Source organism: Lipotes vexillifer, unplaced genomic scaffold (genome assembly GCF_000442215.2).
Source record: "Lipotes vexillifer unplaced genomic scaffold, Lipotes_vexillifer_v1.1 scaffold1052, whole genome shotgun sequence".
Classification (NCBI taxonomy): domain Eukaryota; kingdom Metazoa; phylum Chordata; class Mammalia; order Artiodactyla; family Lipotidae; genus Lipotes; species Lipotes vexillifer.
The window spans coordinates 559,531-583,529 of NW_006798212.1; positions in this window are offsets into that span (position 1 = coordinate 559,531).

A 23,999-nucleotide genomic window follows, 5' to 3' on the forward strand; every position below is an offset into this window, starting at 1 on the left:
ACTGGTTTATTTCACTTAGCATAATGTCTTCAGAGTTCATCCATGCTTTGGCATGTTGCAGAACTTCCTTCTTTTTTAAGGCTGAATAGTATCCCGTTGTATGTATATACTACATTTTCTTTTTACATTCATCTGTTGCTGATGGATATTTAGATAGCTTCCACATTTTGGCCTATGTGAATAATGCTGCAGTGAGTGTGGAAGTGCTAATATCTCTTCAAGATAGTGATTTCAGTTCTTTTGGATAAATACCCAGAAGTGGCATTGCTGGATAACATGGCAGCTTTAATTTTGACTTTTGAGCACATTCCATACTGTTTTTCATAGTGTTTGCATCATTTTACATTGCTACGAACAGTGTGCAAGTGTTCCAATTTCTCCATATCCACACTAACACCGATCATTTGTTTATTGATAATAGTTCTCCTAACAGGTGTGAGATGATATCTCAGTGGACTTACGAGTCCAAAACTTGTAAGTCAGATACCAGTTCTCTGCATAACCCCAAAGAAGTTGGGGAATTAGACACATAGATCAACTCCTTCCCTCCCTAGGGGGAAGCTGAGAATTGTGGGTTTTGTTTGTTTTATTCATTCAGCCTGTGATAACAAGGGAAGTCTCCGTCTCCCTATTCACCTGGTGTGCTAGACTGTGCTAAGCCCATCAGAGCTCTAAGATTGGCAAGACAGAAGCCAGTCCTCTGGGGAACCCTTTCAGAAAAGTTGGGACTCTGGATGAATGAATCAACCTCTTCTCTCCCCTGGGAGAACTGGGAGCTAAGGGGTCTCCTCCTGATTTTATGGTGCTACACCTGAGGCAGAGACTACCGTGAAAAGATGTCCTGAACTCCCTACCAGCTTCAGTTAGTCTGGTTTTGCATTCACCTTTGGTGTGGGAGCCTTTCAATTAGTGTATGGGTTTTCAAAAAGGGAATTTGTCTGTGAATTGTTACTGATTTGGTGTGTTTAATGGGGGAAGAATGGTGGAGGGCTTCCTTCTTGCCATCTTGCTGATGTCACTCCCTATTTACTTCTTATTTATAACTTATCCAATTATGCAGCTTGACCAACCATATTATTTAGCAGAATTACATTCAAATGACTCTGGGTGTCTCCAAATCTCCAATATACTATCAAAAAATGTTTATGCCAAAAATGTCTTCATAAAGTAAGATGCAGTATCGTTAAGATGTCAGTTCTCACCATTTTCCTCTGTAGATTCAATGGACTCCCAATAAAAAACCTCACACACTTAAAAAAATAGGTATTGACAACTTGATTCCAAAATTAATATGGAAAGACAAAAGAACTATAAAAATCACAACAATTTTGTAAAAAGGACAAATTGGAATATCCACACTTATTCAATATCAAGGCTTACTCTAAACCTACAAAATCAAGACAGTATGGTGCTGGTTAAAGTGTAGACACTCGATCAACTCAGAATAGGGTGCTCAGAAAGAAAGCCTCACAATGTAGTAAAAAGATCTGTGATAAGTGCAAAGGCAACTTGAAGGAAAAGAGTAATCTTTTTCAACATGTGATGCTGGAGCACTAGCTGGAATTTGAACATTCCTAGGCATAATAATGACCCTCGACCCATACCTCACACTTTAGACAAATATTAACTTAAAATGAATCATAGATATAAATGAAAACATAAAACTGTAACTTCTAAAAGAATACATGTGAAAATATCTCCATCATCTTGAGTTAGTTAAGGACTTTGAGATGTAACACCAAAAGCATGATTCAAAAAAAAAAATGGTAAATTGAACTTTGTCAACATTAAAAACTTTTGTTCAATGAAAAACACTGAAAAAATATTTTAAAATGCCACAAACTAGGAGAAAATGTTCCCCTATAACATTTCTTAAAGAGTTTTTATTGAGAATAGATTAAAAACAATAAAAAGAGGGAAAAGTTTAATCATACACTTCACCAATGATGGTATATGGATGAGAAATAAATAAGAAAAGAGGCTCAATATCATTACCTATTAGGGAAATGTGAACTCAAACCATAGTGAATGCTGCTACACAACCATTGGAGTGGCAAAACAACAAAAACAAAGAGAAAGCTCATAATAATAAGTAAGATAAGGTCAAGGAAATTTGCAAGAATGCTGAGCAAAGAGATCAGGAGTCAGAAAATGTGAGATAAAAGTTGAGACATGGAATATGTTTACAGTACTCCATATCTGTTTGATAAGATGTCCAATAAATGGAGTCAGAGGTAGATAAGGGAGAATAATCCAAAAGGTGATAGAAGGAAATTTCCTTTGGGTGAATGGAATATGCAAATTGAAAGGGCCTATCAAGGGGTGAATATGGTTAAAGGAGAAAGACTCCACACCTAGGCATAGCCTGCTAATGTTTCAGAATTCTAAAGGTGAAGAATCAATATCAAGAACTTACAGAAAAGGATAACATAATATCTACAAAGAAAATGAGCAGCAGTCTCAAGTTAGGAAAGGTCTATTTACTTATGCCATGGTACTTGAGCATGTAGCTCTCTTACATTGCTCTTGTCTCTTCTACCCCTCTTCCCCAAATCGTTAAAACACTGTTTGTAATCCAAACGCAGTGTACATTAATATCACTATCCAAATGTTTCAGTGCCAAGCTAGCTTGTACATTCTGATCACACTTCCTTATGTGGGTAGACTTTTTTCATATTTAATTTCCATTTGCCTTTTTCTCTTTCAGTATCTTTCTTTATATATTCCTCAAATATTTAGGTTGCTCTATCATATCAATTATTTTTCTGGTTCCCTTTATATAGGGAGATGTTCAGTGAGACTTCTCTGCCATTGTGTTCCAATATGTGCTGCTTATTTCAATACTAGCTGCACTGTGTCAGACTAACAGTGATGTATTCATTCTTACTTGAAGCCCAAGTTTTCCAATTTCTATGTTTACATCCTTATCTTTTGTTGCATTCCCTCATGAAACTTCCTTAGAAAGTATCGGTAGAGGTAAAATTGCTGTGCCATTATGTGCTTGGAAGTGCCTCTACTATACTTCCTTATTTTATTATACACCCAAGAACTGAGAGTAGATTTCTAGGTCGAAGATATTTTTTCCTCAAAATGGTAAGGAAATGTTCATTTTTAAAAAGTAGCCAGTACTGCTTCTGAGTAGTCTTCTTATTATGTCTTTTTGTATCTCAACTCTTGCTTCCTTTTTGGGCTTTTGGATCATCTGTTAACTCTAATTTTCAGAAATTTTCTATAATATGATGCATGTCTGTTTTCATTCATTTTGCTGGGCACTTGATATATCCATTCAATCTTTAGACCCATGTACATTTAAAACTGTTGTTTGATTATTTGATTCTTGCTCTCTAGAATTTTTATCAGTCAAATAATGGACCTCAGTTTAATTCTCTGCATTTAAAAAATATTTTATTTTATAAAATTTGTCCTATTCCCTGCTTCTTGAGAAGATTCTTCAAATTTTTATTTAAATTGTGTATCTAAATTCTAAAATTCTTCTCTTATTCTCTGATTATTGTTTTCCTTAGCATTTTATAGTTGTTTTATGATTAAACAAGAGGTCAACATATTTTTAAGTGGAACTCAGTGGTTTTACACACATACATGTTAAGAAAATATATGTAAAGGGACAGAAATCACATGAATATGGAACAGATTAAATATGTAGTACTAGACATCAACACAGGAACACTATGTAGCCATTAGAAAAATTAATGTAAATCTTTATGTACTAACTTGCACAATTATTATTCATTCTAAAAATATTTATTGAACATATTTATTAGGCACTGTTCTAGGCTCTGAGAATATAGCTGTGAACAAAATAAACAAAATCCCTGACCTTTACTTCAAATAGTCATAAATTATGTAAAAATTAAACCTGGAAGAGGGTTTAGAATGATAGAAGAATGATCATCGAAAATCCACTCTGATAAGATTTAAACATATGTACAATTGAAATGAGTTTTTTTTTTTTTTTTTTTTTTTTTTTTTTTTTTTTTTTTATCGCAGTGCGCGGGCCTCTCACTATCGCGGCCTCTCTTGTTGCAGAGCACAGGCTCCAGACGCGCAGGCTCAGTAGTTGTGGCTCACGGGCCCAGTTGCTCCGCGGCATGTGGGATCCTCCCAGACCAGGGCTCAAACCCGTGTCCCCTGCATTAGCAGGCAGATTCTCAACCACTGCGCCACCAGGGAAGCCCCCTTGAAATGAGGTTTTAAGCAATGTGTATATCTGGTCCAATTTATGGAAAATTTTGATATATGTAAATTTATGTTTACTTACATTTATATTTATATTTATATTTATATTTGTGGTCAAATAAAAATAACTTGAATTATGCACACTAAATATTGGTGATTGGGAAGTGAAAAGAGGAAATGATTTTTACTAAGATTCTCTTAATAATAATCAGTATTCATTTCTTATGTAATTTATAAAACACAATAGAAATAAGTATGTAAATACTTTAAAGCAAAAAAACCAAAGTTTTAAACATATTTACTTTTCTGCTATCTTTAAAGGACACATTATATTTAAAGTATCTTTATAATACGTTTCTTTATTTGATTGCTGTTGTGAACTCAGAATTTATTTCAATCTTTACCAAAAAATACCAGCCCACATTTCATCCAAATTTTAATGTGTAAATTGTTGATATCTTTAATTTTTATTTTTGGCTCTAAAGTAGATATATTCTTATTTTATCCTGGCCTGAATGAGAGAACATCTCATTAACCACAGTACTCTAGTTATTATGTAATATACATATTATGAGTTACCCTAATTCCATCTTCATAAATGAGCACAGATAAAGAAAATTACAAAACCTCTTGATCTTGCCAGCCCACACCAAGGACTGCTTGCCTTTTTCTTGAAAGTTACCTGAGCTGGAGGCTCTACAATGTGTACTGCTAATAATTCATTCATGTTTTTAAAAATCTTTTCTAGAGTAAGTTCACATTAATATTGATTTAAGTTCTTTGTAAAAAATGTTTTATTGAGGTATAATTCATATATATTACTATTCACCCATTTAAAGTATACAGTTAGTGGTTTTCAGTATATTCACAGATATGTGCAACCATAGCCACAGTCAATTTTAAAACATTTTCATCACCTCAAAAAAAGAACTGTCTACTTTAGGTTATCAATTTCCTAATCCCTATCCCTTTTTCAACCCCAAGCAAACACTAATCTATTTTATGACTCTGTGTCTCTGTAAATTTGTTGATTCTAAACATTTCATGTAGTGGAATTACACAATATGTGGTCTTTTGTGAATGGCTTTTTTACTTAGCATATTTTCAAGGTTCATTCATGTTGCAGCATGTCTCTGTATTTCATTCACCTTTCTGGCTGAATAATATTCCATTCTATGAATATAACATATTTTGTTTATCCATGAATTAGTCAATGAACATTTGGGCTGTTTCCACATTTTGGCTGCTATTAATAATGCTGCTACAAACATCTGTGTGAAGTTATGTTTTCATTTCTCTTGGATATACACCTTAGAGTAGAAATGCTGGGTCATATTGCTGGGATATTATGTCTTCAAATATGTTCTCTGCCCCTTTCTCTCTTCTCTTTCTGAGACCCCTGTAATGAAAATGTTAGAATGCTTAATGTTGTTTCAGAGGTCTTTTAAACTGTCCTCATTGTTATTTTTTTTCTTTTTTCTTTTCAGCTTGAGGGATTTTCACTGCTCTGTCTTCCTCTGTATCATCTAATCTACTGTTGATTCCTTCTAGTGTATTTTTTATTTCAGTTATTATATCCTTTAGCTCTGTTTGGTTCTTCTTTATATTTTCTTACTCTTTATTAAACTTCTCACTGTGTTTATTCATTCTTCTCCTGAGTTCTTTGAGTATCATTATGATCAGTACCCTGAACTCTTTATTGGATAGACTGCTTATCTCCACTTTACTCAGTTCTTCTGGGGTTTTGTCTTATTCCTTCATTTGGAATGTATTTCTTTGTTGCCTCATTTTGCCGAATTTTCTTTATTTCTATGTATTATGTAGGTGAGTTATGTTTCCTGATCTTGGAGAAGTAGCCTTATGTAGGAGACTTTCTTTGGGGCCCAGCAGTGCCCTCTGCTGTGGTTACCAGAGCTATATGCTCTAGAAATGCCCTATATATGGGTTGCCTAGGTCCTTCTGCTGTATTGGGATCCCCAACTATTTGGGCACATGGGTAGGCATGGCTGGCCCCTGGCCTGGTTGGTTGCCAGGCCTTGCCTAGTGCAGAGGATGCCAGCCACTGGTGGGCGGGGCTAAGTCCTGGCACAGATGGCTGCATCTCCCACTGAGCAGGTCCTGGTACCTGCTGGCTGGTGGATGAGGCCAGGTCCTGGGGCTAGTACTGGCCCACTGGTGAGTGGGACCGAATCTATGGCAGCTGGCTGAGGGACTCATGGTGTCCCATAGCTGGTGTCACCTGGCGGGGCTCAGGCCTAAGGGGTTGTAGGACTGGTGCTCACTCACTGGTATGTGAGGCTGGGTTCCAGGGCTAGTGCTGACTCATTAGTGGGAGGAGCTGGGTCCTAGTGTCTCTGGTTGCAAGACCCAGGGGTCCTGCAGCTGGTGTCTGCACCCTGGTGGGTAGGGTGGGGCCTGGGGCCATCTGGAGAGCAGAGCTGTGCCCCAGGGTACTGTGAGGCTCAGGGGTGCCTATTGTAGCTATTCTGTTGGTGGGTGTGTCTGTGTCCCTGCACAGTTAGCTGCTTGGCCAGAACTGGTTCCAACAGACTGGTGGGTGAGTCTGGGTGCTGGTACTGATAAGCTAGAGGGAGGATTCCAGTATGGCACTTGCCAGCACCAGTGTCCTTGTTGTAGAATAAGCTCCCCAGAATGGCTGCCACCAGCATCTGTGTCCACAGGGTGAGTTGCAGTTGCCTACTGCCTCTTTGAGAGGCACTCCAAAATCAGCAAGTGGGTCTGATCCAGGCTCTTTCAAATTACTCCTTCTGCCCTGGATTTTAGAGCATGTGAGATTTTGTGTGTACCCTTTAAGAGTGGAGTTTTTGTTTCCTATAGCTTTCTGGCTCTCCCAAAAGCAAGCCCCAGTGACCTTCAAAGTCAAACATTCTAAGAGCACTTTTTCCTTGTGTAGGATCCCTGGGCTGGGAGTTTGGTCTGGGGTTTGGACCCCTTGCTCCTTGGGCAGAACTTATGCAATTATGATTATTCTCTCACTTGTGGGTTGCCTACCTGGGGGTGTGGATCCTGACTATACACCATCTCTGCCCTTCCTACCCCACTCATTGTGGGTGTTTTTCTTTATGTTTTTAATTGTAGAAGATCTTTTCTATTAGTACTGATGTTTTTCTCATTGATGTTTGCTCTGTAAAGAGTTGTAATTTTGGTGTGCCCATGGGAGGAGATGAGCTCACGGTCTTTCTACTCTGCCCTATTGGCCATTCCCCATATACTTTCTCTTTCTTGATAGTGCCCTTTGGAGCACTTTTTAATTTTGATGAAGTCTTATTTATTTATTTTTGGTTGCTTGTGCTTCTGGTATCATATCTACGAATCCATTGCCAAATTCAAGTTTATAAAGATTTTCCCATAAGCTTTCTATTAAGAATTTTATAGTTTCATCTCTTACATTTTGGTCTTTGATCCATTTTGTGTAAATTTGTGTATATGGTGAGAGGTAGAGGTACAACTTCATTCCTCTGCATGTGACTTTCCTGTTCCAGCACCATTTATTGAAAAGACTGTTCATTTCCCATTGAATGGTCTTGGCACCTTTGTCAAAAATCAATTGGCTATAGTTTTATTTCAATTACAGAATTTTCATGTGTTTCTTTTTTAGTTTCAGTCTTTTTATTGATACGCTCTATTTGATATGACATTGTCCTCATATCTTACTTTACTTTTTCATCATGATTTTCTTTGAACATATTTACAATGGGTGCTTTGAAGCTTTTCTCTATTAAATCTGACAGCTGTATTCTTTCACAGGCAGTTTCTGCTTTTTTTCCTGATGTATGAGTCATATGTTCCTGTTTCCATAGTTGTACCATTTTATATCCCCCCCCAACAGTGCACAAGGGTTCCCTTTTCTCCACATTCTTGCCAACAATTGTTATTTTTTGCCTTTTTGAGAATCACCATTCTGACAGGTGTGAAGTGATATCTCATTGTGGCTTTGATTTGCATTTCCTTAATGATTAGTGATGTTGGGCATTTTTTTCATGTGCCTATTGGCCATCTGTATGTTTCCTCTGGGGAAGTGTCTATTCAGGTCCTCTGCCCATTTTTTAATCAGGGTTTTTTTTTTTTTTGATACTCAAGTTGTATAAGTTCTTTATATATTTTGGATATTAACCACATACCAGATATGTATTATTTGCAAACATCTTCTTTCATTCAGTAGGTTGCCTTTTTGTTTCGTTGGTTTCCTTTTCATGAAAAATCTTTTTAGTTTGATATAGTACCATTTGTTTATTTTTGCTTTTGTTTCCCTTGCCTAAGGAGACGGATCTGTAAAATTATTAGTAAGAGCAATGTCAAAGAGCCTATATTTTCTTCCGGGAGTTTTATGATTTCAGGTCTACATTCAAGTCCTTAATCCAGTTTGAATTTATTTTTGTGTTGGTGTAAGACAGTCATTCTTTTGCATGAAGAGACTATCTTTTCTCCATTGTATATTTTTGCCTCCTTTGTCATATATCAATTGACCATATATGCATGAGTTTATTTCTAGGCTCTCTTCTCTATTCTGTTTCGCTGATCTAAGTGTCTGGTTTTTTTTGCCAATATCATAGAATTTTGATTACTGTAGCTTTGTAGTTTGGTTTGAAATCAGAGGGCATGATACCTCCATCTTTGTTCTTCTTTCTCAAGATATTTTTGTCTATGTGAGGTTTTTGTTTTTTCACACAAATTTTAGGATTATTTGTTCCAATTCTATGAAAAATGCCATTAGGTTTTTGATAGGTATTGCACTGAATTTATAGATTGCTTTGGTTAGTATGGCCATTTTAACAATATTAATTCTTCCAATCTATGAATATGGTATGTTTTTTTACTTACTTATGTTGTCTTCAGTTTCTTTCATCATTCTCTTATAGATTTCAGAGCACAAGTCTTTTATCACCTTGGTTAAATTTATTCCTAGTTTTTTAAAATTTATTTTTGATGCAACTTTAAATTGGATTTTAAAAAAAATTCTCTTTCTCATAGTTCATTGTTAATGTATAGAAACACAATACATTTTTGTATATTAATTTTGTATCCTGCAACTTTACTGAATTCATTTATTGTCATTGTGTGTGTGTGTGTGTGTGTGTGTGTGTGTGGAGTCTTTAGCCTTCTATATTTGGAATCATGTCATCTGCAATTAGTGATGGTTTTCCTTCTTCCTTTCCAATTTGAATTCCAGTTATTTATTTATTTATTGCCTAATTGCTGTGGCCAGAACTTCCAATACACTGTTGAATAAAAGTGGCTGTGGTGGGCCTCCTTGCTTGTTCCTGATCTTAAAACACTTTTCATCATTGAGTATGATGTTAACTGTGTTTTTCATATATAGCTTTGATTATGTTGAGGTACTTACTCTCTATACCACTTTGTTGAGAGTTTGTGTAATAAATGGATATTGGCTATTGTCAAATGCTTTTTATGCATGTTGAGATAATCATATGATTTTTATCTTTTGTTCTGTTAATGTTGTGTGTCACGTTCATTGATTTGCAGAAGTTGAATCTTTCTTGCATTCCTGGAATAACCTATAAGTGATTGTGGTGTATGATCCTTTTAATGTGTTTTTGAATTCAGTTTGTTAATATTTTGTTGAGAATTTTTGCATCTATATTTATCAGGGGTATTGGATTGTCATTTTGTGTGTGTGTGTTTTGTGGTGTGTTTATCTGGTTTTGGTATAGGAATAATGTTGGCTTTGCAAAATGTATTGGAAAGTGTTTTTTCCTTCCCAATTTTTGGGGAATTTTTTATGAAGGATATGTATTAACTCCTCTTTAAAGTTTTAATTGAATTCATTTGTGAAGCCATCTGGTTCTGGACTTTTGTTTGTTGGAAGTTTTTGATTACTGATTCAATTTCATTACTAGTAATTAGCCTATTCAGATGTTTTATTTTTTCCATGATTCAGTCTGGAAGTTTGTGTGAGTCTATAATTTATCCATTTCTTCTAGGTTGTCCAATTTGTTGGCATATAACTGTTCACTGTAGTCTCTTATGTTCCTTTGTATTCTGCAGTTTCAGTTGTAAGTTCTCTTTCATTTCTGATTGTGTTTATTTGGGCCCTCTTTTTTTACTTGATGAGCTTGCTAAAGGTTTATCAATTTTGTTTACCTTCAGAGAAGTAGTTCTTAGTTTCATTGATTTTTTTCTATTGTTTCCTACTCTCTATTTCAACTATTTATGCTCTGAAATTCAATATGTCCTTTTTAAAGTGTTAACTTTGGGCTTTGTTTGTTCTTTATCTAGTTATTTAGGTATAAGTGTAGGTTGTTTATTTGAATTTTTTCCTGTTTCTTGAGGTAGACCTGTATCACTATGATCTTCCCTCTCAGAACTGCTTTTGCTGCATTTTGGATTGTTGTGTTTCTAATTTTATTTCTCTCAAGGTATTTTTTGATTCCTCTTTGATTTCTTTATTGACCCTTTGGTTATTTGTTAACATACCACTTAACTTTCATGTTTTTGTTGTTTTTTTTCTACTTTTCTTCTTGTAATCCATTTCTAGTTTCATATTGCTGAGGTTGGAAAAGATGCTTGATATGAATCCAGGCTTTTTAAATTTATTGAGCCATGTTTTGTGGCCTAAAATATGCTCTATCCTGGAGAATGTTTCATGTGCACTTGAAAAGAACGTGTAGTCTACTGTTAGGGGGTGGAATGTTCTGTGTACATCTATTAAGTCCTTTTGATATAATGGGTTGTTTAAGGCCAATGTTTCCTGGATGACCTTCTGTGTGGATGATATACCTATTGATATAAGTGGGGGGTTAAAGTCCCCTATGTATTACTGTCAATTTCTTCCTTTCTTTCTGTCAGTATTTGCTTTATCTATTTAGGTCCTCCTATGTTGGTTGCATAAATGTTAACAAACATTCTACAGGCATATATCTGAGATATTGCAGCTTTGTTTCTAGACCACCACAATAAAGTAAATATCATAATAAAGCAACAAAAGATTTTCTTGGTTTCCCAGTGCATCTAAAATTATGTTTAAACTATATTACAGACTATTAAATGTGCAATAGCATTATATGTAAAGAAAACCAATGCACATATCTTTATTAAAAATACTTTATTGATAAAAAATGCTAACCATTATGGGAGTCTACGACAAGTTGTAATATTTCTGCTGGTGGAGGGTCTTCCCTCAATGTTAATGGCAGCTGACTGATCAAGGTGGAGGTTGCTGAAGGTTGGGGTGACTGTGGTAGTTTCTTAAAAGACGACAACAATGGAGTTTGCCACATTGATTCTTTCTTTCATGAATGAGTTCTCTGTAGCATGCAATCTTTTTGATATCATTTTATCCACATGGAACTTCCTTCAAAATTGGAGTCAATAATCTCAATCCCTACCTCTGCTTTTTCAACTAAGTTTATGTAATATTCTAAATCCTTTGTTGTCATATCAACAGTCTTCAGAGTATCTTCACCAGTATTAGATTCCAACCAAGAAACCACTTTTTTGTTCATAAATAAGAAGAAACTCCTTATCTATCAAAGTTTATTTACAGCAAATATAAATGAACAAATATAATGAAAAAGTTTGAAATATTGTGAGAATTACCAGAATGTTACAGAGAAACATTAAGTGAGCAAATGCTATTGGAAAAATGGTGCCCATAGACTTGCTTAACGCAGAGGTACCAAAAGTCTTCAGTTTATAAAAAACATAATATTTGTGAGGTGCAAGAAAATGAAGAACAGTAAGATGAGGATTTGCTTATATTTCTTGTTGGATTGACCCCTTTATCATTAAGTAATGCGCTTCTTGTCTTTTATTACACTCTTTTTTCTCAAGTTTATTTTATCTGATTTAAGTATTACTATCCCAGCTTTTTGTTTCCATTTCCATGGAAAATCTTTTTTCATCCCTTTCATTGAGTCTGCATGTGTCTCTAGATCTGAAGTGAGTCTCTTGTAGGCATGATATAGAAGAGTCATTTAAAAAAACATCTATTCAGCCACCCTATGTCTTTTGATTGGGGAATTTGGTCCATTTACATTTAAATTAAGTATTGATATGTATGTACTTATTACCATTTTGTTAGTTTTTTTTTTCTGGTTACTTTTGTAGTTTATTTCTTGTTTCTTTTTTTCCTCCTGTTCTCTTCCCTTATGGCTTGATGATCTTCTGTAGTGTTATATTTGGGTCTCTTTCTCTTTATATTTTGTGTATCTGTTATAGATTTTGGGATTGTGGTTACCAGAAGGTTCATATATAACAATCTATATTTAAAGCAGTCTATTTTAAGTTGTAAGTTACTGAAATTCAAATGCAATCTAAAAGTACTACATTTTTACTCCCCTTACCCAATGGTTTTTATTTTTTATGTCATATGTTGCATCTTTTTATTTTTTGTATCCATTAACTACTTATTGTAGTTATAGTTGCTTTCACTGCTTTTGTTTTTTAACATTCACACTAGTGTTATAATTGGTTGATCTGCTACCTTTACTATGTATTTGCTTTTACCAGTGAGATTTTTTTTCCTTGCATATATTTTCTTTCTCTTTTTTTTTTCCTATTTATAATCTTTTCTTGTTTTAGTTAAAGAAGTCCCTTCTTGTATGGCCAGTTAGTAGTGATGAGCTTTATTAGTTTTTTCTTTTTTTAAATTAATTAATTAATTTATTTTTGGCTGTGTTGGGTCTTCATTTCTGTGTGAGGGCTTTCTCTAGTTGTGGCAAGCAGGGGCCACTCTTCATCGCGGTGCACAGGCCTCTCACTATCGCAGCCTCGCTTGTTGCGGAGCACAGGCTCCAGACGCGCAGGCTCAGTAGTTGTGGCTCACGGGCCTAGTTGCTCCGCGGCATGTGGGATCTTCCCAGACCAGGGCTCGAACCCGTGTTCCCTCCATTGGCAGGCAGATTCTCAACCACTGCGCCACCATGGAAGCCTGAGCTTTATTAGTTTTTGCTTGCCTGTTATCTCTCCTCCAATTCTGAATGAAAACCTTGCTGGATAGAGTATTCTTGGTTTCATGTTGTTTCTTTTCAGCACTTTGAATGTATTATGCCACTCCCTGCTGTCCTGCCATATGTCTGCTGACAAGTTTGCTGATAGCTTTGTGGGGTTCCCTTATATAACTTTTTTTTTTTACACCTCTGGTTGCTTTTAAGAGTCTCTCTTTATCTTTAACTTCTGACATTTTAATTGTAATGTGTCTTGGTGTGGATCTTTTTGGGTTCATCTTGTTTGGAACTCTCTATGCTTTCTGGATCTGGCTCTCTGTTTCCTTTCCCAGTTTAGGGAAGTTTTCAGACATTATTTCTTCAAATAAGTTTTATGCCCCCTTCTCTTCTTCTTTTTCTTTGATCTCTATATATTGAATGTTGTTCCATAGGTCCCTTAACCTACCCTCATTTTTAAAAATCCTGTTTTTCATTTTGCTGTTCCAATTTTGTGATTTCCACTACCCTGTCTTCTGGATTTCTGATCTGTTATTTTGTATCATCTAATCTGTTGTTGATTTCCTCTAGTGAATTTTTCAATTCAGTTATTGTATTCTACAGCTCTCATTGGTTCTTTCTTATTTTTTCCTCCTTTTGTTGATGTTCTCACTATGTTTATTGATTTGTTCTCCAGAGTTCAGTGAGCTCTTTATGACCATAACTTTTGATTCTTTATCTGGTATATTGTTTACCTCCATATGATTGAGGTCTTTTTCTGAAGTTTTTTTCTTGTTCTTTCATTTTGAACATATTTCTCTCTTTCCTCATTTTGTTTGGCTCTGTGTGTTTGTTTCTATAATTTAGGCAAAGTGCTATTTCTTTCTTTGTTGAAGGAATGGCTTTCTGTAGTGACTTTTTTTTCTTGTTCAACCCTGTCCTAGCTCTTGGTTGTCTCTTGAATCTTTGTGATTTTCTGTACTGCTCATTTTATTCTTGACATGTCCCTGTTGTTGAGGGTGTGCTGAGACCTGTCAGTGTTTCAAGGGGAGAAACATCATTTAGCACCTGTTTTCAGGCTGATTGGATGACAGACCTTCAGGCAGCAGTTTTTATGTTTGTTTTTTTTTGCGGTACGCAGGCCTCTCACTGTTGTGGCCACTCCCATTGCGGAGCACAGGCTCCAGATGTGCAGGCTCAGCGGCCATGGTTCACAGGCCCATGTGGCATGTGGAATCTTCCCAGACTGGGGCACGAACCCGTGTCCCCTGCATTGGCAGGCGGACTCTCAACCACTGCGCCACCAGGGAAGCCCCCAGGCAGCAGTTTTTAAATTATGCAGATATATACATTTCTGCAGGGCTGCAGTCAATCCCTGATGACTTCCAGACCTGGGAATCTGGAATTGTTCCCTTGGTGACAGTTGCAAAAATCTGTCTGTCTGAAGAGAGTATAAACTCCTTTCTTGGAAGTCTTGTGATCTGTTTCAAGGCCAAGGGGGTGCACAAGGGTGGTATCTTCCTGCTTATGTTCCCCAAGAGTGCCTCCTTAGCCTCTAGATATGTCAGAAACCTTAAGTTTATCCCCTAAGGTGAAACTCTGGGCTAAGTAGATAGACCTTTTTTCACAGGAAGTCGGGAATTGTGTTTGTCTTCTCTCTGTGAAGTTTCTGCACTGTGATGGCTTGTCAATAACTGTCTTTCTAATTGTTATAGTCCCATGGAGCTCAGGATCACCAGTCTGCTTGGCCACCAGGGCCAGGCAGTCAAGGAGTACCTCTTGTGCGGATTGTATGTACCCATTTTCTTTAGCTAGGCAGTTTGAGAGTGTAGGGACAAGGCTTGCTCTCTTGCTTCAGGAAATCACTGGGAAAATGACTTGGCTGTGTGTACCTGTGGACTTCAGCAGTACAGCCTGATAGTGCTTTTCCTATGCCTGCATGTCAGCTTTTCATTCAGAGCAGGAGAATGCCATGACGACTTTCATTTGCCAGCCTCAACCAGAAGACCGGAGAGTATTCAGTTGACTTTTGGCAGGGAGAGGGATAATGCCAAGGCTGCTCATACTTGCCAGTCCCAGCTAGAGGGTGGGAGAGTGTCACAGTGGCCCACACTTGCAGACTTCAGCTATGGAGAAGGAGAATGCCTCAACCATTCATGCCAGGCCACCCCAATCAGGGAGGAAGGGAATGCTGCAACTGGCAGAACTCTCTGTCTTCAGCAACACAGCCTCAATTACTTGCCCCCGTGTCCAAGACTTTCTGCCTGTGCTAGCAGGTTAAGTGGGGAGCACAACAACATTGTCTGTCATTGCTTCCATCCCCAGAGAATGTTTCCATGATCTCCTGCCACTCCAAACAATGCTTTTAGATTCTCAAACAACTTTCTCTCCCATAGAGACTTGGAAGTTTTCAGACTGCTGGTTATTGGAGTGAATGAGAACACCCACGATCCCTTTAAGATGGAAGCTTAGTTGTTTATAGTTTGGGGGAACCTCAGAGCTCAGCCCCATTGGTTTTCTAAGCCAGATGTTTTCAGGGTTCATTTCTCTGTTTTAGATCCCAGGGATTGGAGTGCCTGGTGTGGGGAGCCAGTTCATCATTCCTCCAATAGAAGAATCCATCTAGTGAGATCCTTCTCTATTATGTGGCAATATGCTGGGGATGGGGTTTTTGGTGAGAGAGTTTCTTTGCCTCTCCTACTTGTTTAAGTGTGGCCCTTTTTATCCTTTGTTGCAGGGCAGGTGTTCAGGTAGTTCTCAGGTTCTTTTCAGAGGGAATTGACCCATATGTAGCTGTATTTTTGTTGTGTCTGTGGGAGGAAATAAGTTCCGGCTCTTCCTATGCCACCATCCAGAACCACTTCCAGTTGCCTTCTCATTTTGACTGCAACTAATAGCCTCTTCTTTCCAAAGAATTCATAATCTCAATCAGAGCCTTAGGAAAAACTGTATTCATTATAGAGGGAATAAAATATGGGAAGGAGGGCTATATTTTGTATTGCAACATATACTTTATATCTAAAAATCACTTTCAGGTATTTTTGTATATATTTATGGCCTCAAATTTTTATTAGGTTAAAAGTAAAATGGTAGCTATATTGGTAATGCACATATTTCCTTTTGAAGTATCTAAAATATCTAGACTCATAAGATTAATTGGAAATATGTACCCAAAATAATGAAATATAAGTTACCCACAAATTAAGTATTATGTTAATATTTGGAACATCCAACAAAATTGTCTGCAAGAGTAATACCAGTGGGATTAATACCTAATATAATGTTTTTACTCTCTTAGGTGTTTAAGTTGGTTAGCAATAACATTCAAACTAAATGTATAATATTTATTGGTATTACTGGTTTTAAGTATGTGTGAATTGTCCATAATCCTATAGCATGTTTATTGAGGGAAAAAAGGAAGCAGGGCACCCCTCCATATCAGAAAAGAGTTGGAACTTTCACCATTTTCCACTGGTAATGAGACCACTCTTAACATGATGTCAGTGGAGACTATGTGGCTAGTCAGAAGTCACCTTTCTGCTCATTAGCAACAAGGAATCCCTGATCTTCAGGGTCAACAGTGGCCAAGTGGGGAACTTGGCCTTCCAACTTCACCTGGCAGTAAAGAACTAGTATCCTCACTTTCCCTGCATGTACTGTGTCAGAAAATACTAGTTAAAACAGAAGATTTAAGCAAGACCCAAAGTTTCATAACATAATATGAAAATGAAAATGTCTAGATTTCAATTTGAAAAATAACTTATCATTCCAAGAACCAGACAGATTTCAAACTGAATGAGAAAAGGCAAGCAATAGTTGTCAACAGTGACAAGACAGAGATTTTAGAAATAACTAATGAAGATTTTAATGCAGTCATTATGAAAAACTTCAATAAACAAACACATTTGAAACAAAAAAGATCATAGAAAACTTCAGCAACAAAATAGAAAGTCTCAACAAAGAAGCTGATGCTGTGAAAAATCAAATGGGAATTTTAGAACTGCAAAGTCCAATAACTGAATGGTCTCAGTTGTAAAATAAATGGGACAGAGAAAACAATCATGAACTGGAAGACAGAATAATGGAAATTACTAATTTAACAACAGAGAGAAAATGTACTGAATTTTTAAAAATGATTAAAAAATTAAAAATATTTGTGGGACTACAACACAAGATCTAACATTCATGTCTTTGAGTCCTGGAAAGAGAGGAGGTAGAGTGCAGGGCTAAAAAGATACTTGAGGAAATAATGGCTGAAAAATGTCCAAATTTGTCAAGAGATGTAAAAAGATTCAAGAGGCTGAGAAAATTCCAGAAAGTATTAACCCAAATAAATCCATGCAAAACATATTAAAATTAAATTCCTGAAAGCTATGGACAAAAGAAAATACCTTGATAAATGCAGAGAAAATTGCCACTTTAGCTATAGGGAAGGCAATTCAAATGAAAATAGGTTTCTCATGAGAAATCACAGCGTCCAGAAAGGTGTAGCACATTTTTCAGTTGCTGGAAAAAAAAAACAAAAACCCTGCCAACATAGATCCTAAACCCAATGAAAGCATTTTTCAGGAACGAATGAGAAATCTGAACATGTTTTGATTTTTAAAAAAAAGAAAAAACTAAGATAATTTGTTGCCAACAGATCTAATGGCTAAAGGATTTTCTGTAAATATAAAGGAAATGATAAAAGAAAAAATTTTGGAAGGAAGAAAGAACTTGATCAGCAAAATGTCAGTAAATCCAATAGACTTTCCTTCTCTTGCGTTTTCTATATTATGTTTGAAGACTGAAGCAAAAATTATGAAGCTCTGTTGTGTCACTATAAATGTATGTAGAGGAAATATTAATAGCAATTATATTACAAATGGGGGAGAGAAAGAGACAGAAAAAGTGATAAGGTTTCTATATTTCACTCAAACTGGTCAATGAAAACACCAGTAGGCTATGGTAAATCATGTATATATAATGTAATACCTAGCATGATCACTAAAAATTTTATATGAAGAATACTCAGAAACACTGTGTATAATTAAAATGGAGTCCTAAAAAGTGTTAATATAACCTAGAGGATAGTAGGAAAAAGTGAACATTAAATGAAAGCAGAGAGAGACTTCCCTAGTGGCACAGCGGTTAAGAATCCGCCTGCCAATGCAGGGGACATGGGTTCGATCCCTGGTCCAGGAAGATCCCACATGCCATAGAACAACTAAGCCCATGTGCCACAACTACTGAGCCTATGCTGTAGAGCCTGCTAGCCACAACTACTGAAACCTGTGTGCCTAGAGCCTGTGCTCCTCAACAAGAGAAGCCACCGCAATGAGAAGCCCATGAACCTCAACAAAGAGTAGCCCCCACTCGACGCAACTAGAGAAAGCCCACATGTAGCAACAAAGACCCAACGCAGCCAAAAATAAGTAAGTAAGTAAATAAATAAATGAAAACAGAGAAAACAAATAAAATGGCAGTCAACATTAACATATCAATAATTAGATTAGATTTGAATGGTCTTAATATACCAGTTGAAAGATGTTGGCAGGGTGGATTAAAAATGTGGCTCAACTATACGCCTTCTATAAGAAACCCACTTCAGATATAATGATATAGGTAGGTTGAAAGTAAAAACGTGGAAGAATTATATCATGTAAACATTAATCAGAGGAAAGCATCAGTAACTATATTAGTATAAAGTAAAGCCTACTTCAGAGCAAAGTTATCAGAGATAGAGAGACATTATATAATGATAAAAGAGTCAGTCTACAAAGAAGATGTAACAGTTCTAAATATGTATGTATCAAACAACAGAGCCACAAATATGTGAAATAAAAGCAGACAGGATTAAAAGAAGAAACAGGCAAATTCACAATTATCATTGGAAACTTCAACACCCCTTTCTTAGCATTTGATAGAACAACTTGATTCAAAGAATTATACAGAACAACTGAAAAATATCAACTAACGAGATCTAATTAATATTTATAGAGCACTGCACCTAACAACAGCAGAATACACATTTTTTCAAGTGCCCACAGAACACATACCAAGATAGAGCATGTACAGGACCATAAAACAAACTTCAGCTAATTTCAAAGAATTGATATCCTATTATGGGTTCTCTGCCCACAGTAGAAAAAAAACTAGAAATCAATGTCAGAAAGATGAAATCCCCAAACGTTTGGAAAGTAAACAATATACTTCTAAATAATCTGTGGGAAAAAGAGGAAATCTTAAAAGAAATTAAAAAGATAAAGAACTGAATGAAAATGAATACACAATATATCAAAATTCACAAGACCAAGCTAAAGCTGTGCTGAGAGGGAAATTTATAGCTCTAAATGCACACATTAGAAAAGAGGAAAAGGCTCAAATTAATAATCTAAGATGCTATCTCAAGAACATAGAAATTGAAGCGCAAAGTAAAACTGAAGTTAGCAGAAGGAAGGAAATAATGGACAAAAGAGTAGAAATCAATGTAATTAAAAACATAAAAAACAATAGAGAAAAGCAATGAAATAACACTTACTTTTTGAAAACAATAATACATTGATAAATCTCTAACAAGACTTACAAAGAAAGAAGAGAGAAGACACAAATTACCAGTGTCAGGAATAAAAGAGGGGATCACTACAGACTGTAGACATCAAAAGAATAAAAAGAAAATACTACAAACAACTCTATGTATATAAACGTGACAAATTAGATGGCCCAAATCCTCTAAAAGCACAAATTACCATAACTCACCATTATGAAATAGATCATTTAAATTGCCTTATAACTGTTAAGGAATTTAATTTGTAATTTGAAAACTACCAAAAAAGAAATCTTCAAGCCCAGATGGTTTCATTACTTAAATCTACCAAATGTTTAAAAAGAAGTGAAACAAATTCTACATAATGTCTTTCAGAAAATAGAAGAAAGACTTCCCAGCTAATTTTTAGATGCTACAGTATTACCTTGATATCAAAACCAGGCAAAGACAGTACAAAAAATGAAAACTACTGACTAATATTCCTCATACATATACTTGTAAAAATCTTTGACAAACTATTAGCAAATAGAATCTGAAGATTGTTTATCACATCTATGCTATGTTTATTCCAGGGATAAAAGGCTGGTTTCACTCTGGAAAATAGCTTGTTAGATTTTTTTGTTAAACAAAATATGCAATTACCATATAACCCAGCATCTATATTTCCATCCTGTATCCCAGAGAAATAAAGACACATATTTACACAAAAATCTGTACATGAAAAATTTTAAAAGCTTTATTCATAATTGCCAAAATTGGAAAAAATACACATATCTTTCATTGGGTGAATGCTTAATCAGACTATGATCATCTACACTATGAAATACTATTTTAGAATAAAAAGGAGCAGACTACTGATACATGCAGCAGGTTGGTTGATTCTTCCAAGAATTATGGTGAGTGAAAAAGCTAATCCCAAAGAGTTACATACTTCATGATTCTATTTATATAACATTATTTAAATGACAGAATTATAGAAATGGAGAGCACATTAATGTTTGCCACAGGTTAAGGAGAAAGTGGCTGTGGGAAGAAGGTGGGGGTGGCTATAAAAAGCAACAGGAGGGTTCCTTGTGGTGATAGAAATCTTCTGTGTCTTGACTGTGTCACTGTCAATATGCTGGTTGTGATGGTGTATTATGGTTTTGCAAGATGTTTTTTGAGGTGGAGGGGAGCTGCGTAAAGTGTACGTTGGATCTCTGTATTATTTTTTACAATTGTATGTGCATCTACAAGTATCTTAAAATAAAATGTTATTTTGAAAAAAAAGCATAAATCTTAAGTTAAGTCTGATTGGATTTTGTAATTTAAAAAAAACCTTTAAATTATGCCTACTGTCATCTTCTGAGTAGAGAAAAATATAGAACCAAAAGAATACAAAGGCTATACTGTGCTTGAGTACTGTGGTTAGATGAGTGAGTGTCATAATTATTCACAACTACAAGAAATAAAGTTTGATTTGCATAGTTTCCAGTGTTTAAGGATGTGAAAAACATTTATGTACTTATGAGTATTAAACAGTATAAGAGAGCTTTTCATTTCTTTATACCTCTTAGGCATCTAGCATAGATATTAGCAGTAAAATAAAACAAGATTGTACGCAATCACAATTAAGATATTTAAAAATAAGACTGGTTATTATAAGTTAGGACAAATTAAAATTGAGTAGTTTTTAACAGAATATATTTATTGATCTTAGTTTTTTAGAGGGATAGCTCTTTTTCTTTTTAACATCTGACTGTGCTTTTAAATTAAAAATAGTACCCATCTGTGTTTTGGCCTTGCAAAATGCTAAGGGACTTGAGTGTGAAAGCCTAGAATGGATTTACTACCTCATTTGCTACTGGTAGTAGTGAGAGGAGGAGGTAATAAAAATATACCTGCATAGCAGTTCTGGGGCATATGATTCTGAGGAAGAAACTGGCATGTGGCACCTTTTGCTACATGTGAAAGATATATAAATGGGAACATTTGTGCAATTAGACTGAGGGCTATGACAGTCACAGATATGTGTGCCTATGTGTGTGTGCAAACCAAGAATGCACCTTTTGATGTTCCAAATGCTTCAAAAAAAAGTGCAGAACCAATTCTTATGTCTGTTCTCAGGCTCCCCATGCACTTGCTTACAGTCTTCATCCACACTAGCACAAGAGAGGAATAGTCAGAAACGTCACCAGAAGTAAATAAGAACCCTACCGATGTTTCTAGCATTCACTGCAGGGTAGGGGAAAGGCAGTGTTGGATTATTCTGTTGAAGGAAAATGTTCCCTCCACCACCAACCAGCACCACATATACAATATAATCACACATATACTTCTATGTATTAATGCACTAAAATATTGTGAAAAATTATAGAACAATGGCATGCAATAAATATTATTTTTAAATGTGGTTATCTTTAACTGCCCAGTTTTATTTGACTTTCCAGTCTTTTCATGACCTCTAGCTTAATTTCACGAAGGCCTCGTGAATTACAGATGTAAATTAAGAATTACCCACAGGTCTACTAAATCTTTGAAAGCTGTATTCGTCAGTTTTCAGCTGAAATAGTGCTGCATTAAAACAATTCAAAACTCAGTGGTTCACCATGAAAAGCATTTATTTCCTTCTCATGGGTGTGCAAGCAGGCTATAGTTCTGCTAGTTTTGGTTGGGATTAGCTGAAGTCAGCTTCTGGCTGACATTTGGATTCAGGACTGTCTTCTTATTCTCTTTGAGCCAGTGATATCCGGGACATGATCTTCTCATGACTTGTGGCAGAAGCATGAGGAGCTAAACTAAACCACACAACATATGTAAAACCTCTGTTTGAGTAGAGCTCCTTAACATTGCAATTGTCAAAGCAGTCACTCAGGCAAGCCAAACATCAATGGGACAGGGCAATATACTTTACCCACAATATTTGGAGGTACTTCAAAGACTCATGGTTCTCATAATTCAAATATAGAGAGGAAGTGAATAATTGGATAAAATAACCTAATATACTAAAGAAGCAAGAAAATAAGTAGGGAGAATTTGGTCATTCAGATGTTCAAATTTATCCACCTGTTTATTTAGAATATAAACTTATCAAGTTTATGTATACAAGATGCATACAAGTCTTAAGTATGTAGTTCGATGACTTTTTACATAGTTTGCTAAGAGTTTCTATTATAAACAGATGACTAAATTGAAGAAAAATTTATGGCATGTTAAAATGATTTCATAATTGTTTTTCTTTTTTTGTGTTAGCACAGTGAATGCATTAATTATTATTGTTTTTAAATGTTGAACCAAGCTACCACTCAGGGAATAAATTGGTTGTATTTTTTAATAAATTATAAAATTCAGTTTACTATTACTTGGAGTAGAGTTCATGTCTATGTTAATGAGAACATTACTTTTACATTTTTGTTTCTTGTCATGTTCTTTTCAGGTTTTGACATCAAGTTCATTTTGGCTACATAAAATGAAATTAGGAGTGTTTCCTTTATTTTTTTATACTGTAAGTTTTTAGAAAATTGATGTTATTTCATTTTTAAAACTTTGAAAGGAAGCCATCTGGGCCTTAGGCTTTATTTGTAGGAACATTTTAAATACTATTTTGATTTATTTAGTAAAATAGACGATTCAGGTATTTATTGGCTAAATTTCTTTAGAGTTTACTTTTATTATCTTTTTAATATCTGTAGAATCTGCATTAATGTCCCATTTTTCATTCTTGATATTTATGTGATTTCTCTTTTTCTTCATTACCCTTGTTGGAGGCTTATCAATTGTATTTCTCTTCTCAAAGACCCAATATTTATCACTATTTATTTCCCTATTGTACCTTTGTTTTCTTTTTCATTGATAGCTGCTGTTCTTTTGTTATTTCTGTTTATCAGCTTTCTTTGAATGTGATTTTCTGGTATTCACTAACTTTTTAAAATGAATATTTATATTGACTTCCAGGCCTTATTTCTTTTATATGAATTTTAATCTCTAATTTTTTTCTAAGCTGATTTAGCTGTATAAATCAAGGATTTATTCATGTAATACTTCAGTTATAATAATTTCTAATGCCATTCATGTTATCCACTTTAGCTATTGTGTTATGGAGAAGTGTAAGGCTTAAATGCTAAACATTTAAGGGTTTTCCAGACATCTTTTTGTTACAGATTTCTAGCTTAATTCTACTTTGATCAAAGAGTATCTTTGAGGATTTCTTTATGTCTAAGTACATGGTTATATTTGGTAAATAGTCTATGTGCATGGATGTGTACTCTGGCCTTTGTTGGGTCCAGTATTCTATATATGTAAATTTAGCTGAATTTTTAAATTGTTTTATACAAATTTTCTAATCACCTACAGATTTTTTTTGTTTTTTAATTTTATTAATTACTAAGAAATAA